At 38.4% G+C, this 23,514-nt stretch overlaps 1 protein-coding gene across 1 annotated transcript in view; it reads right to left on the bottom strand.

The window, feature by feature from the left end:
• The window catches only part of LOC126134764 (dynein regulatory complex subunit 3-like), a 207,612-nt gene that overhangs the window by 31,445 nt on the left and 152,653 nt on the right, over nt 1-23,514 (bottom strand). The gene's annotated exons all lie outside the window — the stretch shown is intronic.

Raw genomic sequence — 23,514 nt, 5'->3', positions numbered from 1 at the left:
CATTAAAGCAAAGACGTTTTTCGTCGCGGCGAGATCTATTTACGAAATTTCAGTCACCAACTTTCTCTTCCGAATGCGAAAATATTTTGTTGAGCCCAACCTACATAGGTAGGAATGATCATCAAAATAAAATAAGAGAAATCAGAGCTCGAACAGAAAGGTTTAGTCATGCAGATGTAGATGTAGCTCAACTATTACCAGATCTCACTAAGGAACAACAGAAGAAGCTACTTGCCATTCTTCAAGAGTTCTCTGAATGATTCAATCCACAGGTGAAGAGCAAACTAGACAAATCAAATGTGAAGCACCGGATTAGCACTGGAGACCATCAACCAATAAGCCAGAGAGCATACCGTGTGTCAGCAACAGAACGTCGAATAATTCACGATGAGGTAGAGAAAATGATGAAAAATGACATCATTCAGCCTTCGCAGAGCCCATGGTCGTCACCAGTGTTCTCATCAGGAAGAATGATGGCAGTTGGTGCTTTTGTGTTGATTACAGGAAGATTAATAAGATAACTAAAAAGGACATTTACACTTTTCCATGAATTGACAATACACTAAATTGTCTGAAGGAGCCTAAGTTTTTCTCAACCGTGGACATGCACAGTAGATGAGGCTGATAATGAGAAAACTGCATTCATCACCCCTGAAGACCTGTATGAGTTTAAGGTAATGCTGTTTGGTTTGTATAATGCACCAGCAACTTTTGAACAGATGATGGATAATCTTCTAAGGCACCTGAAATGGACAATGTGTCTTTGTTATTTAGATGACATTATAGTATTCTCAGACACATTTGATGAACATATAAAAAGACTGAGGTCCATTCTTAAGTGTCTCCAACAAGGTGTACTGAAACTTAATCCAAGAAAGTGTCTCTTTAGAGAAAAAGAAATCAAAATACTTGGACACCTTGTGTCACATGAAGGTGTGCGGCCAGACCCAGAAAAGGTAAGATCTATAACAGGATTTCTTATTTCTAAAAGTATTAGAGATGTGAGAAGCTTCCTTGGATTATGTTCTTATTACTGTCATTTTGTCAAAGACTTTTGTATCAAAGCCAAGCCACTCCAAGAGTTGTTAAAAGCTGATGCTAAATTTATCTGGGGTGGTGCTCAACAAGATTCTGTCAATGTGCTGTGAAAAGCCCTGATGACTGACCCTGTACTTGGTCTGTATGATGAGAGAGCACCTATAGAACTACAGACCGATGCCAGAGGTATGGGATCAGTGCTGTTCTGGTGCAAATTTCAGATGGAAAAGAGAAGGTTATAAGCTATGCTTCTAGGACACTTACAAAAGCCGAGAGAAACGACTCAGCTACAGAAAGAGAATGTCTTGTTATGGTCTGGACCATGTGCAAATTTCGACAGTATCTCTATGGAAGGCCATTCACAGTTGTTACAGACTTTGTTGGTTGACAGGTCTTAAGGATCCAACAGGATGACTCACCAGATGGGCACTATGTATTCAAGAGTATGACATTGCCATACTGTACAAAAGTGGAAGAAAACACCAAGATGCCGACTGTCTCTCAAGAAACCCTGTGCAAGACCATCAAGACTTTGATGAAGATAGTGATTGTCTTGCTGCACTCCAGGATCTCTCTGCTGAGCAGAAGGAGGATGCCAAGATATCTCAAATTATGCTTGCCTTAAATTGGTCAGAGGATGTGAAAGGACAGTTCAAGGTAGTTAATGGATTACTTTGCAAGAAGGTGGCTACCAGTGATTCCTAAATACATGTGTTTAGATGCTCTGCACATTCCATGACACACCTGAGGTCAGACATTTAGGATTTATTAAGACATATGATAGAATCCGCAAGAGATTTTTCTGGCCAGGTTTATTTTTGAGTGTCCATCACTATGTGTCACACTGTCGAGAGTACCAGAGGAGAAAGGCAGTTTCTCAGAAACCACCTGGCCAACTCATACCGATTTCACCAGCTGAAACACCTTTCCAGCATGTTGGGATCGACCTCCTCAGACGACTTCCAATGTCTGCTAGTGGCAATAGATGGATTATTATTTGCACTGATTATCTGACATGCTATGCCACTACAAAAGCTGTGAAAACAGCTGAAGCATCTGAGGTAGCCAAATTCTTCATGGAAGACATTGTATTAAAACAAGGTGCCCAAGGTCATTAATTATGGATTGAGGGAAAGTTTTTCAGTCGAATCTTGTGACAGGGATAAACCGTCAGTGCAACATTACTCATCACATGATGACTACCTACCATCCGCAAACTAACGGGCTTACTGAACGCCTTAATAAGACCTTGGCTGACATGCTATCAATGTTCATCAATGTTGAGCAGAGCAACTGGCATGACGTGCTACCTTTCATGGCGTTTTCCTACAACACCGCCAATCAAGACACCAAAGGATTTACACCATTTTTTCTGATGCATGGGCGTAAGGCGACTATGACAATGGACACTGTGTTTCTGCTACACCCTGATGATGTGGACGACAACTACATCAGCCAGGTGTTAGCCCAAGCTGAGGAAGCTCTTTAGTTAGCTCGACTCTGCATGCTGCAGGCTCAAGAAAATGATCACCGAATGTATGACGCGAGCCACCGCCTTGTTGTCTACCAGCCTGGTGACCACGTTTGGATCTTCACTCCTGTTCTGAAGGTTGGTCTCTCTGAGAAGCTCCTCAGGCACTACTTTGGACCTTATAAGGTTGTAAGACAGTTGTCTGCTGTTACTTATGAAGTAGAAGATTTTGACCCCGACACAAGATGACGAAAGATCAGAGATGCGGTTCACATTCTTCGAATGAAGCCCTATAAGGATCATGCAACCCAGGGTAAATTTGAAACTCCAGCGACAAGCAACAAGCAGAAAGGTGACGAAGACCGTAGTGGCGAAAGAAGTTCTAAGAAGATCACCACCTGGGTGAGAATCAGTCTTCAGGAGTCAGAGTATGCAGGTCCGATGACTCGTTCCCGGACTAGGAGGACGTAACACCGAGATGCTGTTCTCTTAATGAGGGAACAATGTCACAGAAGAAGCTGAGAAGCACTGTGGTGTAGTGGTTATGATACTAAACTGTTGCATGGAGGGTCATGAGTTCAAAACTCACCTGGACTGTACAGTTTTAATTTCTGTATTCGGTTTCTAGTACATTCTAGAAGTATCCACAAATGTCAAGAATCATTGTACTGGAATGTTCTGTAGCTGTATATATACTGTATGTGTTCTGGCCAAAGGCAGTTTGCTCCACACCCTTGTATGTGCAAGTGCTGAATAGACCTTTGTTGAGTGAAGTTAGTGTTTGTCATTCATCTAATTACACCTTCTTCTATGTGACAATATCACTTTCCACGTTTGCTGACACAGGCTCATCACAGTTGTAGCCAACAAGGCCACTGTCTGCCAATGGCACCTTACTCATGACTATTTTTAACTTACGGTCTTAGCAGAATCTGTCATGATGTGCTTGAGTACAAATTAAATTCAATGCTCTATCTTTTTTCCCAATATTTAGTAGGCAAGTTTCACTTCAGAGGTCAACTCTAGCATTTCCCCGTTGTAGGAATTTCATGCCCAATAAGCATGGTATGGATAACACCTTCACAATGAAAATTGTGCACTCAATGGCTCCATTCTCAAATTTTAACTCCACTTGTGCCTGCTTTTCTAACCTCTGCCTATGGGCACCAATAGCACATACAATTTTGCACCAGCAATGTCAGACTCATAGCAGTCTCTCAGAAGCTCTCCTGCGAACCAGGAGAGCTTATGTAAAGTTTGGAAGGTAGGAGACGAGGTACTGGCAGAAGTAAAGCTGTGAAGACGGGGCGTGAGTCATGCTTGGGTAGCTCAGTTGGTAGAGCACTTGCCCGCGAAAGGCAAAGATCCTGAGTTCGAATCTTGGTCCGGCACACAGTTTTAATCTGCCAGGAAGTTTCAAAAGGATACTTGCTACTCACCATATAGTAGAGATGCTGAGTCTCAGACAGGTACAACAAAAAGGCACAACTCACACACACAAGACCACAGTCTCTGGCAGGCCTCAGCAACCAGAGACTGCAGTCATGTAGATTAGATCAGATTAGATTAGATTAATACTAGTTCCATGGATCATGAATATGATATTTCGTAATGATGTGGAATGAGTCAAATTTTCCAATACATGACATAATTAAGATAATTTAGCAACATAATTAAGTTAATATAACAACTTTTTTATTTTTTTATTTTATTTTTAATTTTTTTAAATAATTTTTTGGTTTGGTTTTTTTTTTCTTTTTTAAAAAAATTTATATCTAAAAATTCCTCTATGGAGTAAAAGGAGTTGTAATTCAGAAATTCTTTTAATTTCTTCTTAAATACTTGTTGGTTATCTGTCAGACTTTTGATACTATTTGGTAAGTGACCCAAGACTTTAGTGGCAGTATAATTCACCCCTTTCTGTGCCAAAGTTAGATTTAATCTTGAATAGTGAAGATCATCCTTTCTCCTAGTATTGTAGTTATGCACACTGCTATTACTTTTGAATTGGGTTTGGTTGTTAATAACAAATTTCATAAGAGAGTATATATACTGAGAAGCTACTGTGAATATCCCTAGATCCTTAAATAAATGTCTGCAGGATGATCTTGGATGGACTCCAGCTATTATTCTGATTACACGCTTTTGTGCAATAAATACTTTATTCCTCAGCGATGAATTACTCCAAAATATGATGCCATATGCAAGCAATGAGTGAAAATAGGCGTAGTAAGCTAATTTACTAAGATGTTTATCACCAAAATTTGCAATGACCCTTATTGAATAAGTAGCTGAACTCAAATGTTTCAGCAGATCATCAATGTGTTTCTTCCAATATAATCTCTCATCAATGGACATACCTAAAAATTTTGAATATTCTACCTTAGCTATATGCTTCTGATTAAGGTCTATATTTATTAATGGCGTCATACCATTTACTGTCGGAACTGTATGTACTGTGTCTTATCAAAATTCAGTGAGAGTCCGTTTACAAGGAACCACTTTGTAATTTTCTGAAAGACATTATTGACAATTTCATCAGTTAATTCTTGTTTGTCAGGTGTGATTACTATACTTGTATCATCAGCAAAGAGAACTAACTTTGCCTCTTCATGAATATAGAATAGCAAGTCATTAATATATATTAAGAACAACAAGTTGCATTTGTTCATTTTCTGGCAGTCTTTTTGCTGTGCCTATCTGTGACTCAGGTATCTCTGCTACATGGTGAGTAGCAACTGTTGTTGTTGTCATGGTCTTGAGTTCAGGGATTGGTTTCAGACAGCTCTCTATGCTACTCTATCCTGTGCAAGCCTCTTCATCTCTGAGTAACTATTGCAACCTATATCCTTCTGGATCTGGTTAGTGTATTCATCTCTTGGTCTCCCTCTAAGATTTTTTCCCTCGATGCTTTCCTCCAAGACTAAATTGGTGATCAAGGGATCAGCGTGGAGGGTAAAAGTTGTAGAGGGAGACCAAGAGATGAATACACTAGGCAGATTCAGAAGGATGTAGGTTGCAGTAAGTACTGGGAGATGAAGAAGCTTGCACAGGATAAAGTAGCATGGAGAGCTGCATCAAAAGCAGTCTCAGGACTGAAGACCACAAAAACACAGTATAGAATTTTGTGTATTACCTAAGTGGACATTTTCCAATCTTATCTGGCTGTGAGTGAATTTTCAACTAGAAATGGTACGTAAATTTCAGACAACCCCATGATCTGGAGAGGACATTTTCAATTTTGTGCCTAAAGTGTTAGTTATATGACATGTTCCATGGACATACACCACAGTGCTTATAAATATAAGTTATTTCATTGAAGTTGTATAGTATCCTCAACCATGAGTTGAACCAAATTGATAGTGAACTTAGCTGTGTGTTTTAACACACCACATGGCGTCCTCAACTGGACTTGAGTTTTAATTGTCATAAAGAACTTTTAGTTATGTGATAGATTTTACTATATAATATACACAATTGAAGTTGTGCTATGTTAGCACATTGGACTAATATTTGAAACTACTATACACATAATCTAGTCTCCTGGAACTGAGTAGTACTTATGTAGCACACAGAACTTTATCAAATGCTCTGATGTTTTAGTAGTGTCTGACTGTGTAAGATGGTATTGTAAGCCAAGGTAGTGCCAAAAAGGAGGTAGTGCCAAAAAGGCACAGAGGACTTGCTTCTGACATATTGTATCGCATTTTTCAGTAGTGAATTTGGTATTGTAATCTACAATATTGCAAGTGGTATCAGAGGTATCGTATTACACAGTTATGATGAAAGTTACAGAAAAGACTGTTTTCAAAATAATGTTAACTTTTTAAAAACTGAGTAACTTTAGGAAGTCAATGTATAAGAGAACAAATCATTTATCTTATCATTTTCTGCATCCCCATTAAAATTTGCTGACTGTTGAGTGTTAGTTTTAAAGTTACCCCTAACACATTAATATTTTCCTTATAATTTTGTCATAGTACAAGTATTTTTTCTTTATTATTGCTAATTAGTATTTGTACAAAATTCAACAGCATAATTACATCTGACAAAATCGAAAATATTTTTTGTGAGAAGTGACCCATTTTCAAATTTCTTTTTCAAGATGAGTTAGTATTTGATTTTGCCTAATGGTTTGCCAAGTATTTGTTTCACTTAACTTCAAATCAGTTAAAAAGTCATTTTGACATTTCCTTTAAAAAAGTCAGATTCTGAGATGAAATATTTCATATATGTAATAAGGGAATGTTGGATTCTAAAGCTGATACACTGTGAAATGTTGTAGGAAATACCCTGGGAGTTGTGTCCACTCCTAAAAAATCATCAAGACCATCAGAAATATGAAGAACCATATTTACAATTCAGTGCACACCAGACACCTCTTTTTACCAGTCTTCAAGTACTCAGACCACAGAAAACTTGTTGTTGTTGTTGTGGTCTTCAGTCCAGAGACTGGTTTAATGCAGCTCTCCATGCTATTCTATCCTGTGCAAGCTTCTTCACCTCCAAGTAACTACAGCACCCTACATCCATCTGAATCTGATTAGTGTATCAATCTATTGGTCTCCCTCTATGATTTTTACCCTCTATGCTGCCCTCCAATACTAAATTTGTGATCCCTTGGAAAATATCCGACCAACTGATTCCTTCTTCTAGTCAAGTTGTGCCACAAATTTCTCTGCACCCCAATTCTATTCAGTACCTCCACATTAGTTACATGATCTACCCATCTCATCTTCAGCATTCTTCTGTAGCACCACATTTTCAAAGCTATTCTCTTCTTGTCTAAACTGTTTATTATCCATGTTTCACATCCATACATGGCTACACTCCATACAAATACTTTTACCAAAGACTTGTTGACACTTAAATCTATACCCGATGTTAACTAATTTCCCTTCTTCAGTAACGCTTTCCTTCCCATAGCCAGATTACATTTTATATCCTCTCTACTTCGACCATCATCAGTTATTTTGTTCCCCAAATAGCAAAACTCATCTATTACTTTAAATACCTCATTTCCTAATCTAATTCCCTCAGCATCACCCGACTTAATTCACCTACATTCCATTATCCTCATTGTGCTTTTATTGATATTCATCTTATATCCTCTTTTCAAGACACTATCCATTCCATTCAACTGCTCTTCCAGGTCCTTTGCTGTCTCTGACAGAATTACAATGTCATCGGCGAACCTCAAAGTTTTTATTTCTTCTCCATGGATTTTAATACCTACTCCAAATTTTTCTTTTGTTTCTTTCACTGCTTGCTCAATATAAAGATTGAATAGCATCTGGGAGATGCGACAACCCTGTCTCATTCCCTTCCCAACCACTGCTTCCCTTTCATGCCCCTCGACTCTTATAACTGCCATTTGGTTCCTGTACGAATTGTAAATAGCCTTTTGCTCCCTGTATTTTACCACTCCCACCTTCATAATTTGAAAGAGAATATTTCAGTCAACATTGTCAAGACTTTTCTAAGTCTACAAATGCTAGAAATGTAGGTTTGCCTTTTCTTAATCTATTTTCTAAGATAAGTTGTAGGGTCAGTATTGCCTCACGTGTCCCAACATTTCTACGGAATCCAAACTGATCCTCCCCGAGGTCAGCTTATACCAGTTTTTCCATTCGTCTGTAAAGAATTCATGTTAGTATTTTGCAGCTGTGACTTATTAAACTGATTGTTTGGTAATTTTCACATCTGTCAACACCTGCTTTCTTTGGGATTGGAATTATTATATTCTTCTTGAAGTCTGAGGGTATTTCGCCTGTCTCATACATCTTGCTCACCAGATGGTAGAGTTTTGTCATGACTGGCTCTCCCAAGGCCATCAGTAGCTCTAATGGAATGTTGTCTACTCCTGGGGCCTTATTTCAACTCAGGTCTTTCAGTGCTCTGTCAAACTCTTCATGCAGTATCTTATCTCCCATTTCATCTTCATCTACATTCTCTTCCATTTCCATAATATTGTCCTCAAGTACATTGCCCTTGTACAGACCCTCTATATACTCCTTCCACCTTTCTGCTTTCCCTTCTTTGCTTAGAGCTGGGTTTCCATCTGAGCTCTTGATATTCATACAAGTGGTTGTCTTTTCTCCACAGGTCTCTTTAATTCTCCTGTAGGCAGTATGATAAATGGTTTAAAGCCAACTCACTGACATTAAACTTAGAAAAGACTCACTATATGCAATTCAGAACCTGTAAGAGGTTTCCACCCAGCATATGCATAAAGTATGAATAAGAGCAGATAGAAGAGTTTGACAGTCTTAAATTCCTGGGATTACAACTTGATAATAAATTTAGTTGGGAGGAGCACACCACAGAACTGCAGAAACACCTTAACAAATCTGTATTTGCAATTCGAGTGGTAGCTGACATAAGTGACATAAAAATGAAAAAGCTTGCATACTTTGCCTACTTTCATTCCATAATGTCATATGGTATAATATCTTGGGGTAACTCTTCAAGTCAAACAAAAGTTTTCAGAGTCCAAAAGTGTGTAATATGTATTATTTGTGGAGTAAATTCACAGACGTTCTGTAGAAACCTCTTCAAAGAACTGGGTATACTAACTACTGCCTCTCAGTATATTTACTCCTTAATGAAATTTGTCCTTAATAATATATCTCTTTCTCCAACAAATAGCTCAGTTCATACATACAATGCCAGGAACAAAAATCATCTGCACAAGGACTTAAAAGCACTTACTTTAGTTCAAAAAGGGGTCCACTACTCAGGAACCCTCATCTTCAATAATTTGCCAGCAAACATAAAAAATTTAGTTACAAATAAAGATCAGTTTAAAGGGAGTCTGAAAGACTTACTAGTGGCCAACTCCTTCTACTCCATTGATGAATTTTTTAATAAAAACAAATTGTAAATAGCCTTTCATTCCATGTATTTTACCCCTCCCACCTTCAGAATTTGAAAGAGAGTATTCCAGTCAACATTGTCAAGACCTTTATAAGTCTACAAATGCTAGAAATGTAATTTTGCCTTTCCTTAACCTATCTTCTAAGACAATTCTGAGGGTCAGTATTGCCTCATGTGTTCCAATATTTCTATGAAATCCAAACTGATCTTCCCCGAGGTCAGCTTCTACCAGTTTTTCCATTCGTCTGTAAAGCATTTGTGTTAGTATTTTGCAGCCGTGACTTATTAAATTGATAGTTTGGTAATTTTCACATCTGTCAACACCTTCTTTCTTTTGGGTTGGAAATGTCATATTCTTCTTGAAGTCTGAGGGTATTTCGCCTGTCTTATACATCTTGCTCTCCAGATGGTAGAGTTTTGTCATGACTGGCTCTCCCACAGCTATCAATAGTTCTAATGGAATGCTGTCTGCTTCTGGGATCATGTTTCGACTTAGATCTTTCTGTGCTCTGTCAAACTCTTCATGCAGTATCATATCTCCCATTCATCTTCATGTACATGCTCTTCCATTTCCATAATACTACCATCAACACATTGCCTTTGTATAGACCCTCTGTTCCACCTTTCTGCTTTCCCTTCTTTGCTTAGAACTGGGTTACCATCTGATCTCTTGATATTCATACAAGTGGTTCTCTTTTCTCCAAAGGTCCCTCTAATTTTCCTGTAGGCAGTGTCTATCATACCCCTAGTGATATATGCCTCTACATCCTTACATTTGTCCTCTAGCCATCCCTGCTTAGCCATTTGGCACTTCCTGTCGATCTCATTTTTGAGATGTTTGTATTCCTTTTTGCCTGCTTCATGCCTCTCGACTCTTATACCTGCCACCTGGTTTCTGTACAAATTGTGAATAGCCTTTCATTCCCTGTATTTGACCCCTGCCACCCTCAGAATTTGAAAGACATTATTCCAGTCAACATTGTCAAAAGCTTTCTCTAAGTCTACAAATGCTAAAAACGTAGGTTTGCCTTTCCTTAATCTATCTTCTAAGATAAGTCATAGGGTCAGTATTGCCTCACATGTTCCAACATTTCTATGGAATCTGAAATGAAATTCCCCAAGGTTGGCTGCTACCAGTTTTTCCATTTGTCTGTAAAGAATTCATGTCAGTATTTTGCAGCTGTGACTTGTTAAGCTAATAGTTCAGTAATTTTCACACCAGTCAACTCCTGCTTTCTTTGGAATTGGAAATATTATATTATTCTTGAAGCTGGAGGGTATTTTGCCTGTCTCATTCATATTGCTCACCAGATGGTAGAGTTTTGTCATGGCTGGCTCTCTCAAGGCTATCAGTAGTTCTAATGGCATGTTGTCTACTCCCAGGGCCTTGTTTCGACTTAGATCTTTCAGTGCTCTGCGAAATTCTTCACGCAATATCATATCTCCCATTTCATCTTCACCTATGCCCTCTTCCATTTCCATAATACTGCCATCAAGTACATCGTCACTGTATAGACATTTGTATTCCTTTTTCCCTACTGCATTTTTGTATTTTCTTCTTTCATCAATTTAATTCAATATCTCTTCTGTTACCCAAGGATTTCTACTAACTCTCATCTTTTTGCCTACTTGATCCTCTGCTGCCTTCACTATTTCATCTCTCAAAGCTACCCATTCTTCTTCTACTATAATTTCTTTTTCCTGTTCCTGTCAATCGTTCCCTAATGCTCTCTCTGAATCTCTCTACAACCTCTGGTTCTTTCAGTTTATCCAGGTCCCATCTCCTTAAATTCCCACCTATTTGCAGTTTCTTCAGTTTTAATCTACAGTTCAGAACCAATAGATTGTGGTCAGAGTCCAAATCTGCCCCTGGAAATCTCTTAAATTTAAAACCTGGTTCCCTAATCTCTGTCTTACCATTATATCTATCTGAAACCTTCCAGTGTCTCCAGGCCTCTTCCATTGATACAACCTTCTTTCGTGATTCTTAAACCTAGTATTAGCTATGATTAAGTTATGCTCAGTGCAAAATTCTACCAGGTGGCTTCCTCTTTCATTCCTTACCCCAATTCCCTATTCACTTACTACTTCTCCTCTTCCTTTTCCTAGTATGCAATTCCAGTCCTCCATAAGTATTGAATTTTCATCTCCCTTCACTATCTGAATAATTTATTTTATCCAATCATATATTTCTTAAAATCTCTTCATCATCTGTGAAGCTAGTTGGCATATAAACTTGTACTACTGTGGTAGGTGTGGGCTTTGTGTCTATCTTGGTTACAATAATGCATTCACTGCACTGTTTGTAGTAGCTGACCCGCACTCCTATTTTTTTATTCATTATTAAACCTACTTCTGCATTACCCATATTTGATTTTGTATTTATAAACCTGTATTCACCTCACCAGAAGTTTTGTTACTCCTGTCACTGAACTTCACTAATTCTCACCATATCTAAATTTAATCTACCCAATTCCCTTTTTAAATTTTCTAACCTACCTGCCTGATTAAGATATCTGACATTGCACGCTCCGATCTATAGAGTGCCAGTTTTCTTTATCTTGATAATGACATCCTCCTGAGTAGTCCCTGCCTGGAGATCCGAATGGGGGACTATTTTACCTCCAGAATATTTTAGCCAAGAGGACACCATCATCATTTAACCATACAGTAAAGCTGCATGCCCTCGGTAGAAATTATGGCTGTAGTTTCCCCTTGCTTTCAGCCATTCACAGTACAGAAACTTATGATTTCATAAGCACTTGTGTTACTGCATGTTCTACTTTTCAAATTTGTAAATATCATGTGCACCTGTGAGTCTTTCTCTCACTGCAGAATGCGAGCAAAACTGTCAGGGGGAGGGGGTGTGTAACGTGCAATAAGCAGTTAGGAACATATATATTCACAAATTTATGATCTTATCCTTTTTTCGATATTATCTGGAATGTTTTAAAATGTGACTGTATAGTAGTATGTGTCATGCTAACACAGTGAACCCCTGTGATTAAAAGCAAATTTCATCAAATTACTGTACTACAAAAAGATATATTTCTTATGTGAATATATGTTATCATAATTTGTTCTATTGTGCTGTTGAGTAAATGTCATTTTTATGTACATTATCTTCGATTTAGTGTTCCATGTTTCAATCTTAGTATAACTGTATCTTTACTGATGTGCTTTGGAACGATGTTCACTGTGCACCAGTGTATTGTATGTTGTGTGTGTGGTGGGAAGGAAGGAAGGAAGTAAGGAAGGAGAAATGTAAAGTTTTCTGGAGTTGCATACAAATGGAATGTATTTCACTGAGTGAACATTGTAAATTTATGGCAGCACAGCATCTAGGACTATTAAATATGAAAATTACATATGAATCAGTTTTGTCATGTACATTATTCTACAAACACCTATATGGCTTCCAGACCTACAAGAGAACCTGGCTTACAGGCAGAAGAAATTCAAGCAACAGATTTAAGATCCTCAAGGAACAAAATGAGTATTTTTTCTTTAAAACTACCACTAGACTTGGCCAATATTTAATTACTCCATGAAAAATTATTACAATTAACAGTCAACCAATGTGCATAACAAAGGAGGTCATTAAACACTGTTTTTAGCCTTGTTTCACAATTTATTATTAATGTTATTGCACAATCTAGGTTTTGGGTATAAGCCCATTTTCAGGTACAATACTGATTCCCAAAGATGATAATACATCAATAAACATGATGACGAGGCAAAGATAACCTCAACTTCTTAGGTATCGATCCATAGCTTAACGTATGCTTACATCAACGACCATCCACAGCTGTATGGTTTACCGAAACTCCACAAACCAGAAGTGCCAGTCCATCCAGTGGCTTGTGCAATACATGCTCCAGTACTCAAGAGTGCCAGGAGAATGAACACCATCTTGAAGAAGAAGCTGAACTTCAAAGGGAAATATAGTATTAAGAACAGTTTAGATTTAGTTAACAGACATTAAGGTTCCAATAAATGCAAAATTAGTCTCTTTTGATGTTCATAGCTTTTTCATATGTATTCCAGTGCAAGACTGTACAGATATTGTGTCACAATCATTGTATTCACACAACATAAATCTAGAAGGGCAGCTGAGCATTTTTAGTATAGTGGAATGTTGTTTAAATCAAAATTATTTCTGCTTTCAAGAGAAGCTATTATCAGTAAACAGATGGTGTGGCAATGGGCTCACCTTAATCCCCCTTACTAGCAGAAAGCTTCATCGACAAGTGGGAGACTGATTTTCTGAAGAGAGAACCACTGGCAAAACATGTTCTGTATTGGTACAGATGTGTGTGTGTGTGTGTGTGTGTGTGTGTGTGTGTGTGTGTGTGTGGTCTTCAGTCCAGAGACTGGTTTGATGCAGCTCTCCACACTACTCTATCTTGTGCAAGCTTCTTCATCTCCCAGTACCGACTGCAACCTACATCCTTCTGAATCTGTTTAGTGTATTCATCTCTTGGCCTCCCTCTATGATTTTTACCCTCCACACTGCCTTCCAATGCTAAATTGGTGATCCTTTGATGCCTCAGGATATGCCCTACCAACTATCCCTTCTTCTAGTCAAGTTGTGCCACAAATTTCTCTTCTCTCCAATTCTATTCAATGCCTCCTCATTAGTTATGTGATCTACCCATCTAAACTTCAGCATTCTTCTGTAGCACCACATTTCAAAAGCTTCTATTCTTGTCTTGTCTAAACTATTTATTGTCCATGTTTCACTTCCATACATGGCTACACTCCATACAAATACTTTCAGAAACGACTTCCTGACACTTAAATCTATACTCGATTTTAACAAATTTCTCTTCTTCAGAAACACTTTCCTTGCCGTTGCCAGTCTACATTTTATATCCTCCCTACTTTGACCATCATCAGTTATTTTGCTCTCCAAATAGCAAAACTCATTTACTACTTTAAGCGTCTCATTTCCTAATCTAATTCCTGCAGCATCACCTGATTTAATACAACTACATTCCATTATCCTTGTTTTGCTTATGCTGATGTTCATCTTATATCCTCCTTTCAAGACACTGTCCAATCCGTTCAGCTGCTCTTCCAGGTCCTTTGCTGTCTCTGACAGAATTACAATGTCATCAGCGAACCTCAAAGTTTTTATTTCTTCTCCATGGATTTTAATTCCAACTCCGAATTTCTCTTTTGTTTCCTTTACTGCTTGCTCAATATATAGATTGAATAACATCGGGGGCAGGCTACAACATTGTCTCACACCCTTCCCAACCACTGCTTCCCTTTCATGCCCTTTGACTCTTATAACTGCCATCTGGTTTCTGTACAAATTGTAAATAGCCTTCCGCTCCCTGTATTTCACCCGTGTCACCTTCAGAATTTGAAAGAGAGTATTCCAGTCAATGTTGTCAAAAGCTTTCTCTAAGTCCACAAATGATATAAACGTAGGTTTGCCTTTCCTTAATCTATTTTCTAAGATAAGTCTTAGGGTCAGTATTGCCTCACGTGTTCCAACATTTCTACGGAATCCAAACTGATCTTCCCTGAGGTCAGCTTCTACCAGTTTTTCCATTCATCTGTTAGTATATTGCAGCTGTGGCTTATTGAATTGATAATTTGGTAATTTTTGCATCTGTCAACACCTGCTTTCTTTGGGGTTGGAATTATTATATTCTTCTTTAAGTCTGATGGTATTTTGCCTGTCTGATACATCTTGCTCACTAGATGGTAGAGTTTTGTTAGGCCTGGCTCTCCCAAGGCTGTCAGTAGTTCTAATGGAATGTTGTCTATTCCCGGGGCCTTGTTTCAACTTAGGTCTTTAGTGCTCTGTCAAACTCTTCACTCAGTATCATATCTCTTATTTCATCTTCATCTATATTCTCTTTTATTTCTATAATATTGTCCTCCAGAACATCGCCCTTCTATAGACCCTCTATATACTTCTTCCGCCTTTCTGCTTTCCCTTCTTTGCTTAGAACTGGGTTCCCATCTGAACTCTTGATATTCATACAAGTGGTTCTCTTTTCTACAAAGGTCTCTTTAATTTTCCTGTAGGCAGTATCTATCTTACCTCTAGTGATATGTGCCGCTACATCCTTCTCGTCTTTTTCCCCTACTTGATCCTCTACTACCTTCACTATTTCATCTCTCAAAGCTACCCATTCTTCTTCTACTGTATTTCTTTTCCCCATTCTTGTCAATCGTTCCCTAATGCTCTCCCTGTAGCTCTCCACAACCTCTGCTTTTTCAGTTTTTCCAGGTCCCATCTCCTGAAATTCGTATTATATTCTTCTTTAAGTCTGATGGTATTTTGCCTGTCTGATACATCTTGCTCACTAGATGGTAGAGTTTTGTTAGGCCTGGCTCTCCCAAGGCTGTCAGTAGTTCTAATGGAATGTTGTCTATTCCCGGGGCCTTGTTTCAACTTAGGTCTTTAGTGCTCTGTCAAACTCTTCACTCAGTATCATATCTCTTATTTCATCTTCATCTATATTCTCTTTTATTTCTATAATATTGTCCTCCAGAACATCGCCCTTCTATAGACCCTCTATATACTTCTTCCGCCTTTCTGCTTTCCCTTCTTTGCTTAGAACTGGGTTCCCATCTGAACTCTTGATATTCATACAAGTGGTTCTCTTTTCTACAAAGGTCTCTTTAATTTTCCTGTAGGTAGTATCTATCTTACCTCTAGTGATATGTGCCGCTACATCCTTCTCGTCTTTTTCCCCTACTTGATCCTCTACTACCTTCACTATTTCATCTCTCAAAGCTACCCATTCTTCTTCTACTGTATTTCTTTTCCCCATTCTTGTCAATCGTTCCCTAATGCTCTCCCTGTAGCTCTCCACAACCTCTGCTTTTTCAGTTTTTCCAGGTCCCATCTCCTGAAATTCGTATTATATTCTTCTTTAAGTCTGATGGTATTTTGCCTGTCTGATACATCTTGCTCACTAGATGGTAGAGTTTTGTTAGGCCTGGCTCTCCCAAGGCTGTCAGTAGTTCTAATGGAATGTTGTCTATTCCCGGGGCCTTGTTTCAACTTAGGTCTTTAGTGCTCTGTCAAACTCTTCACTCAGTATCATATCTCTTATTTCATCTTCATCTATATTCTCTTTTATTTCTATAATATTGTCCTCCAGAACATCGCCCTTCTATAGACCCTCTATATACTTCTTCCGCCTTTCTGCTTTCCCTTCTTTGCTTAGAACTGGGTTCCCATCTGAACTCTTGATATTCATACAAGTGGTTCTCTTTTCTACAAAGGTCTCTTTAATTTTCCTGTAGGCAGTATCTATCTTACCTCTAGTGATATGTGCCGCTACATCCTTCTCGTCTTTTTCCCCTACTTGATCCTCTACTACCTTCACTATTTCATCTCTCAAAGCTACCCATTCTTCTTCTACTGTATTTCTTTTCCCCATTCTTGTCAATCGTTCCCTAATGCTCTCCCTGTAGCTCTCCACAACCTCTGCTTTTTCAGTTTTTCCAGGTCCCATCTCCTGAAATTCGTACCTTTTTGCTGTTTCTTCAGTTTTAATCTACAGTTCATAACCAATAGATTGTGGTCAGAGTTCACATCTGCCTCTGGAAGTGTCTTACAATTTAAAACCTGGTTCCTGAATCTCTGTCTTACCATTATATAATCTATCTGAGATCTTCCAGTATCTCCGGGCTTCTTCCATGTATACAACCTTCGTTTATGATTCTTGAACCAAGTGTTAGCTATGATTAAGTTATGCTCTGTGCAAAATTCTACCAGGTGGCTTCCTCCTTCATTCCTTAACCCAATTCCTTATTTACCTACTACGTTTCCTTCTCTTCCTTTTCCTACTATCGAGTTCCAGTCACCCATGACTGTTTAATTTTCGTCTCCCTTCACTATCTGAATAATTTCTTTTATCTCATCATACATTTCATCAATCTCTTCGTCATCTGCAAAGCTAGTTGGCATATAAACTTGTACTACTGTGATAGGTGTGGGCTTCATATCTATCTTGGCCACAATAATGCGTTCACTATGCTGTTAATAGTAGCTTACCCGCATTCCTATTTTCCTATTCATTATTAAACCTACTCCTGCATTACCCCTATTTGATTTTGTAGTTATAACCCTGTATTCACCTGACCAGAAGTTCCTCCTGGTACTGAGCTTCTCTAATTCCCACTATATCTAACTTTAACCTATCCATTTCCCTTTTTAAATTTTCTAACCTACCTGCCTGATTAAGGGATCTGACATTCCACGCTCCGATCCGTTGGATGCCAGTTTCTTTCTCCTGATAACAATGTCCTCCTGAGTAGTCCCCACCCGGAGATCCGAATGGGGGACTATTTTACCTATTGGTACAGATTTGCAGATGATATTCTTTGTATGTGGGAAGGTTCCAATAGACAAGTCCATAAATTTGTGGAAAATATGAACCAGTGGCACACTAACATGATGGTCAGCATGGAATTGGCGGGGGGAGGGGGCAACATAAATTTCCTGGATATTAGCTTAAAGATAGATGACAGTAACCATAAATCAAAAATTTACCGAAAAGATTCCTTCACTGATTTTATATGCTGTGGTATAGAGAGTTGTACCATCAATACTATGTATATGTCATGTACAATGAGCATAAAACAGTGTTTATATATGTAGCAAATGTGTATAAAAAAATTCAATGTAAATCAGGTGTTTGACGCTTTCATGAGTAGTCAATGCTCACAGTAGTTAGGTTTCAGCCCCTTGATTATTTGATAGTGCCATACCTTAGTTCAGCATATTTTCATACTATCACATTTATACATATCATAAACTGAGGACTATATTTACTTGTGGTGCAGTCCTTTCTTATGTTTATATGGTACCTAACACGTGACAAGCATTTATCTTTCTTCACTTTAGGATGTGTCGATGCATCGTTCCCTGGAAGAAAAAACTTAACACTGATTCTTCCTAGATAAGTGTACAGTGGCTTGATGGTCACTAATGCCTCTTTCATATATTCAACCAGGTTACGAAGGTTAGGTAGTTCATCCCTATGAAATCCCCAAACCACCTTCCCTACCCTCTGGCTCCTACCCTTGTAACCGCCCCCGGTGTAAAACCTGTCCCATGCACCCTCCCACCACCACCTACTCCAGTCCTGTAACCCAGAAGGCATACACGATCAAAGGCAGAGCCACGTGTGAAAGCACCCATATGATTTACCAACTGACCTGCCTACACTGTGAAGCCTTCTATGTGGGAATGACCAGCAACAAACTGTCCATTCGCATGAATGGACACAGGCAGACAGTGTTTGTTGGTAATGAGGATAACCCTGTGGCTAAACATGCCTTGGTGCACGGCCAGCACATCTTGGCACAATGTTACACTGTCCGGGTTATCTGGATACTTCCCACTAACACCAACCTGTCAGAACTACGGAGATGGGAACTTGCCCTTCAGCATATCCTCTCTTCTCGCTATCCGCCAGGCCTCAATCTCCGCTAATTTCTAATTTCAATTTGCCGCCGCTCATACCTCACCTGTCTTTCAACAACATCTTTGCCTCTGTACTTCCGCCTCGACTGACATCTCTGCCCAAACTCTTTGCCTTTACAAATGTATGCTTGTGTCTGTGTATGTGCAGATGGATATGTGTGTTTGTGCGAGTGTATACCTGTCCTTTTTTCCCCCTAAGGTAAGTCTTTCCGCTCCCGGGATTGGAATGACTCCTTACCCTCTCCCTTAAAACCCACATCCTTTCATCTTTCCCTCTCCTTCCCTCTTTCCTGATGAAGCAACCGTTTGTTGTGAAAGCTTGAATTTTGTGTGTATGTTTGTGTTTGTTTGTGTGTCTATCGACCTGCCAGCGCTTTTGTTTGGTAAGTCTCATCATCTTTGTTTTTAGATACAACCATGTACTTATTTACTTTAGTGTGCAATCGTGCTATCACAAACTCATTTAATGTCATGAGAGCATCTCTACTTACCTAATAAATCTGAAAGATAAACTGTATTATCAGCATGATGCGACCTCTTATTCCATTTGCCACTCATATTGCACTTGCTTGTTTACCTGCAGCAAGGGTTTTCTGGCCCCTTGATTATAATTAGTGCATGTACTTTCAAGACTTAAATTTGTAAATATATAGATATAATGTACATAGTAACATAACTTAGCTTATCTTTGTTTGTGTGCATTGTGTGAATAGTTGTAGAATAGGCTTTCCCTTAATTTTATATGTCCCAGTTTATGCAATAGGCTTTAAAAATGTTAGTGCAGGCTGTAGCTCATAGGGTTTGTTTGTTTTGGGTTCTCCAACACCTTCAGCTGTGTCTGGCATGCACGTGTCTACCATTTGTTGACTAGCTTTCTCCCCAATGTGCATGCACTGCGTCGCTCTGTTACCACTAATGGCTTGGCGAGTTGTGTATTGCATTGCGCACTACTGTGTGTTTCACAAGTTCATTTATTCATTTACAACTGGGCCGTGCACAAGGTGAAGTGTTGTGTTTAAAGTATCAACATCTCTAGACATGTAAAAGTAAAAAGCATAAACAAAAATTTTCCTTACCAACTAACAACATAAATTCTGGAATGTGATTTTCCATGGCTGCATACCCTCTTCTTTGAGATTTTAATAACACTCTCATTTTGTACACGAAATCCTTAATAATATCTGGTCATTTTTCAAATACATGTATATAAGCAAGTATCAGCTCCCTAAGTTCCGCTTGCTGTTCTTTAGACAACCACTTTGATTCACTTACCTTTGTGTTTATTGTGTCACCATTTATTTCTTCTGCTGACGACTGTTCATTACTGTGTGTGTTGACAAACATAACTATGGGATTTATCAACTGAACTTCAAGGTAGTGAGTAGATCATTTCTCACATCATTATACCATGATCGTGTCTAATAAAGCAAGTCTTGATGAAGCTTGTGTCCCTATTCCCCTCCAAGGTCACAGAATGGGGGCCTATTGTTTCTGGTTCAAGTTTTCCGGCGTCACAGTGGCATCGATCTCTATGTTAGGCAGAACTTCCACTGTGTTGACCCTTGATGTTTGGTTACGGCAATTATTGTCCTGAGAGGCTCTCGACTGAAATTCTCTTTGCCTCTACATGTTATTCGGCATGTGTGTGTTACTTTGCTGGCCGAATTCTGTTGTCTGTGGGTTATTCGGTAGTCTGTTATTGTTTTGCGTTTGGCGAGCAATTGGCTGATTATTGCTGGTAGCTTGTGTCTGTACATATTGCACAGGCTGGCCATACGTTACTCATCCACTGTAATTGTTTTTGCTAAATTTTTGCCCATTTCTTTGATATTCAACTTCGTATTTATGGCTTTCTCCATTGCCATTGTGATTACTGTTACCATTACCATAGGTCATATGTCTGCATGGGGTAAGGTTGGTATCTGTATTTTACTACAAATCTGTTGTTTACTTGTTGTTCTGTAAATCTCTGTGTCGCTATTGCCGTATTAACAGGCTTCAGTTGTACTTGTCTCTTTTCATATATTAATTCTATTGAGTCCAGTACAGATAGAAAGTATTTGGTGTCATGTTCTGGGATGGTAATGAGTTTTTCCCTAATGGGGGCAGGAAGATAGCTCTTGAAAATTTTAAACACTTCTTCTTGAGATACTGGGTTTGTCCAGTATCTGGTTTTATTCAAATATTTTCAAAATAGCCCCTTAAGCCTCCGTACTTGCTACTGAATGGAGCTGGGTTGAATACTTCATGTCTGAGCCTCTCTTGCATGGCCTCAGACCAATACTTATCCAGAAATGCCCCCTAAAACTGTTCATAATAGTGGAAACAATCCGCCATGTCTGTAACCCGTAGCAGAATGTCACCCTGTGTGTGTCCAACAACAAATCTAATTTTCTGGGCTTCGGTCCAGGTACGAGGTAAAACATTTCGAAATGCTCTGATAAAGACCACAGGGTGTGTTCTTTTCCTTTCAGAAGTAAATATCAGGAATTGTTGATGCCTAAGTAATCCCTCATCTGCAAGCAATGTTGACAAGCACACCCCACTGTCAGTGACAGGCCTGTTTATGTTTGCTTGTGGGATAGCGCATGGCAACTACACTTGCTTGACAGGTGCAACTGCCGGCAAGTGTTGCTGCATTGTGCAACTTTCACTATTTTCCTTCGACAGGCTAATCCCATATTGTGGGTAACCAGTGAAGCTATCTAAGGAGACAACTTTTGAAATTAGCTTTGTTGGGTGTGGTGCATTAAACTGATCATATTGCTAATTCAAGTGATTATTAAATATCATTAACAAAACACAAATTAAATAAAAAATTTGGCATCATGAATAGTTATATTACCAGTGTCATAACTTTCTAGTAATGGGATGCCAACCTGGTTGTTTTGGTAGCCATTGGCCAAATCATGAATTGGCACGTTACCTTCAACTGTTGCCAAGCTCGGATTTCTGCAATTTTGGCATATTGCATTTTGTAACGAATTTTCAATGATGGCCATTTTCTTTGACTCTATTGTGAACAGTGTTTAATAAAATTATGAAAAGAAATAATTTTAAGCAGGAAATTTTGTTCGGTATCTTTCAATTAAAGCAGCTTTATGTTTGTTCTCATTTAATGAACCTAATTATCCTCTGATACAGTCCTATTGATACAGTCTTACAGAATTTGAAAGAATTATTTTGTACCTTAATGAGGGACTTTATGCAGATTTTTGTCTTTGTAGAGAAATGCACTTTCTGTGAAGGATATTAATTGGAAGGAAAAGAGATTATTTACTGTGACAGAGATGGCACCAAGCATGGCCATACAAGCATACAGCGTAGCAGTTTCCTATCTTAACCGCTGAAATCCACATTCCAAGTGCATCTTGTTTGTAGGCAGAATTTAATTTTAGTTTGCTCCGTCAAGTTGTTAATGGTTTCACTCTCACAGACATGTAACAAATGCAACAAAGGCCACTTTAGTTTCTTGAAACAATAAAATGGATCATTTATCTCAAAAAAATCTTTTTTTCCCAACAATTGAAAGGTGTGTTCATATTTCACTCACTGCCGTCCTTTGAACGGTTACCATTGAATAGTGGTGGGGGGACTAAGAATGTGATATATATTGGAGATTGAATAAAAATTTGTTGCTTAAATAATTAAAAGGAAAATTTTGAAAGAATGATTGAACATACACATATTCAGAGTGAACTTTAACTGGCTTTAATACAAACAGACTTTCCATTTTGAATACATGTATTCAGCATTTAACATTTGTAAATTTATGTACATCCTTTTCTTGTTACCACTGTTGTGCATGGAGATTGGTATGACAATTCTGGTTCTGGATCACCCCTCCTCTGCTCACGCGAATTCTACTTGTTAGCTTCAATCCTTTTGATGCAGGATTCTTGGCACGTCGCGGAGAGATGAACAGATGGGTATCTTCACCGTGAAAGTACAAATAAACTCTGCTATCTTGATAACACTTTTTAATGTACAATTGGAATACACAATTTTTAACAATATTAACTCACCAGAACTCGCAATATGTTCACCTTCTATCACTTATTGAGACTAACAGACTTTTTAACAATATTAACTAAGTAGAGCTCGTAATACATCCACCCGCTATCCCATGTAGACACGGACAGATGAATCTAAAGCAATTATAAAATTGAGAAGTATCTTTCTACCTCTTTTGTTTGTATGTCAATATTATCTATGGAATGAGGGAGAAAAGAAAGAAATAGTAACAATAATAATAATAATAATATGTTACATTATACTTTGTAGAACATTGCCTGAACAATAATCACAAATACATAATAAATGTAAAAGTCCTACACACAGAGGAAAAGGGGGCCAAACTCGACCAATTAGAAATTTTAGAAATTAAAAAATGGATGTGTATATCCCTACACCTATTATTAAACAAGCAAACCCAATTCAATTATTCACCTCTTTTAGATGAGATCACAACCCCAGGAAAGAAGCAGAACTTTGGGCCCCAGTCCATCGTAGTTAAAAATATCTTAGCTGATGGATAACTTTAGTGCAGTCATTGTAGTATAATTGGTGAATATTTAATAATGGATGTAATTTGTTGAAAAAATCGTCATTGATGTAAGTGTGCATTAAGCTACGGATTGATACCTAAGAAATTGAGATTATCTTT

Source organism: Schistocerca cancellata, chromosome 1 (genome assembly GCF_023864275.1).
Source record: "Schistocerca cancellata isolate TAMUIC-IGC-003103 chromosome 1, iqSchCanc2.1, whole genome shotgun sequence".
NCBI classification, from domain to species: domain Eukaryota; kingdom Metazoa; phylum Arthropoda; class Insecta; order Orthoptera; family Acrididae; genus Schistocerca; species Schistocerca cancellata.
This window is presented reverse-complemented; position numbering and strand designations above follow the sequence as displayed.